Below are 3,488 nucleotides of genomic sequence, written 5' to 3' on the forward strand. Positions count from 1 at the left end.
CTCTCTCTCTCTCTCTCTCTCTCTCACACACACACACACACACACACACACACACACACACATACACATACAAACTCACATAATGCACCACACACACACAGAGTCATGCATACGCCCCCATACACAAGCACACAAATACACACTCTCACAACACACTCTCACACACATACTCTCTCTCACACACATTCATCTATCCACATGCATGCACATACATACAAACACACATACACACACTCCCACTTATGTATCCACATGTACTCACACACAGACACACACAAACATATACACATTCTGTTTCTCTCTCTCTCTCTCTCTCTCTCTCTCTCTCTCTCGCTCGCTCTCGCTCTCACTCTCACTTGCAAACATGGAATAAAATATCCACACCTATGTTTTTAAACTTTCTTTTTGTGGGGTTGGAGGAAGCCAGGGCCTTGTATATTTCAGCGGAGTTTTTTGCCACTGGCTCCATTGCCTACTCTGGACCAATAGTTTTAACAGTTATTGGTAAGCGTTCTCTGCATCCAGTAGTACAATGGCTTTCTAACGTTTCCCAGCTAAGCAAGCATTCAGTGACTACCCAGCCACTCTTGGCATTCTGTGTAGGAACAGAGAGTGGAGAGAGACTTCCTCATGTGCATTCTACAGACGGGACTTGGAAGGTAGAGTGTCTGAGGAGCCTGGGGTCCGTTGTGTCTCTAACAAGGAGCATGTCCACACTGATGCGCACTCTTGTGTTTAGTCAGGATTTAGTTAAATTGGTCCATTTTAAAAATCATGAAAATGTCAGCTTTTTACTTCTGCCAACAGTCAGTTTGCCAGTGAGGGGAATAACCTTGAAAAGTCTGCACACATGATATAATGACTCAAATGTAAGCAGAAGTCGTTACATTTCCTGTTTCTCTTCAAGGAAAACAACATATTCATCCCTTTCCGAATGCTGGCGCCTTGAGTTCCTTATAGTAGCAGAAATGAAACTTCCTGGCTGGGTAATTATTTAGGTCATTAGACATTTGATTTTATTAAGAAAAAATAAAAGACTGGAAGGCTTACTGTGAATGGTTTCTCTGACTCCAAAATGCTCCCTTCAGGTTAATGTGAGGCTAGACTTGCAGCAGTTTTAATCACTTAAAGTCTAAAACAAAGGGCTAGAGAGATGGCTCAGTGGTTAAGAGCACTGGCTGCTCTTCCAGAGGAGCCTGGTTCAGTTCCCAGCAACCACATAATGTCTTACAACTGTATGTAACTCCAATTCCAGAGGATCTGGCAACCTCACACAAAGACACATGGAGGCAGAACATGAAGGTACATAAAAATACATAAATCAGCCGGGCAGTGGTGGAGCAAGCCTTTAATCCCAGCACTTGGGAGGAAGAGGCAGGCAGATTTCTGAGTTCAAGGCCAGCCTGGTCTACAGAGTGAGTTCCAGGACAGCCAAGACTATACAGAGAAACCCTGTCTCAAAAAAAAAACCAAAAAACAAAAACCAAAAAACAAAAAGACAACCAATCAATCAAACAATCAATCAATAAATCTTTAAAAGCATACAATCGAGCAAACAAAAACTACTGCCTCAAAACTCAAGTCCAGATTTAATTTGTTCCCTCCTCCTCGTCCTCTTCTTCCTCCTCCTCCTCCTCCTTGCTGATTTGAAATACTCTCCCTGCTTGTCTAAAGCTGGTAATTCTCCTGCCTCAGGATCCTCAAGCACTGGGGTTCCTTACTGTCCCAGGGCACAGAGCTCACATTATACATATGCATCCCCACAGGCCTTCATTTCTTTCATTTATTCATCAGTTAGCATATCTTGTACTTTGTCACAAGCCTGCTTTGACCCACGACGCACCTCTGACATCTGTACCTTTCTCATTCCTCCCTCACAATAGCTATTCTAACTTTCTGGTCTTGGTTTTCTGCCAAGCCCAGACCTAATTCATCCATAAGCAGTTTGGTGTTGGTGATCCCTGCAAACCTCTCTGCTCTTTCATCTAAAGGGAACGTTAGGATGTGGCACATCTTTTTCCTTTTACTTCTTATATCAGATCTGTTTGGGCTTGTCTTACTGAACCGCAGGCATTCATCTTTAGACTTTGCTCAGTGAAAATTCTTATGAAATACTTAAGGCAGCATTTCTATGGCATGACAAATGATGAGCTCTTACAGTGTAGCTGACTACACTATTCATGCCTTCTGAATTGCAGACCATTTCAAATGACCTTAAGATCTTCTTCTCATCAGGAGATGGGTCTGTGATTCCACCTTTGACATTTGCCAACTTTGCTAACAGATCATGGCATAAAAGGCGAAGTGCAGGATCTGAGCTTAGGACCCCTGTTGTTTTCTTGATTCCATTGCCTTAAGACCTATCTTCTACCATGTGCTAATGTCCACACTGCTCGCCAAAGGATGAGAGTCTGGCCATCTCACTTGAGGTTCTTCTCACCTGGAAGCTGAGCCACACAAGTTCACAGGAACCACTGAGATGGCCCAAACTAACTGATACAACACAGAATTAGAAGCAAAATGATTATTTAATCAACCCAATTAGGGGTGGAATTAATGCAGGGTGAATGTTACTAGATACAAATGGAATCTGCAAAATGTTAATGGCAAATCCTGCTTGCAAGAGAGTTTATCATCCCAGGAAAACAAACCATGCTATGAACATAAACTATAACTGGATTATATGCCAAGTTCTAAATTTAAGTAAAACTCCCGATTCTGTGAATATAGCAAAGCTGGAGCTCATTAACAAAGCGCAGAGTGGCTGTGGTTTGACCACAAGGATATGACTAAACCTTATCTTTCCACATTTCCATCAAAGCTAATTTTACATAAAATGTAACTTTATCATGTGGTGATTATATAAGAACCTAAAATAGAATTTGTCTAAGAACAATCAAGCTGAAAGTCACATGGAAAGACAGAAAGTGATACACCTATAAATCCCATAGAAACACTGCCGGCCAAGAGGGTTATGTTAGCTGTTGTCAATGCTATGAAGAAGGATTAGACACTTTGCCTGTCCTCTCACTAAGACAAGGACCCATGACTTCAGTGAGCACTGGGAAGAACTTGGGAAGAAATTTAGAGAGGACACACTATCTTTAATGCTTACCACTAAGGCCATGAAGGTAAAGTCAGGTCCTCTCCTTTGTGCGATACATTGATCATAGAATTTTGTGATGTTGAGCCAGTTGCCTTACACTGCTCAGTCTCAGGTTTCTCATCTGTATAATGGAAATAACAACAGGACCCTTTGAAAACATGATTCATACTATCCAGGACTTTTGAAGACAAAAGTTCCAAGGTGTAGCACATGTTTACCTAGCACACCATGGACTTTAGTTACTCTCCATATAAAGAGAACTAACATTATGGAATGAGTTACCTAGGAGACAGAAGGCTCTTCTTCTTCTTCTTCTTCTTCTTCTTCTTCTTCTTCTTCTTCTTCTTCTTCTTCTTCTTCTTCTTCTTCTTCTTCTTCTTCT

The sequence above is a fragment of the Mus caroli genome, chromosome 5 (genome assembly GCF_900094665.2).
Source record: "Mus caroli chromosome 5, CAROLI_EIJ_v1.1, whole genome shotgun sequence".
NCBI lineage: Eukaryota > Metazoa > Chordata > Mammalia > Rodentia > Muridae > Mus > Mus caroli.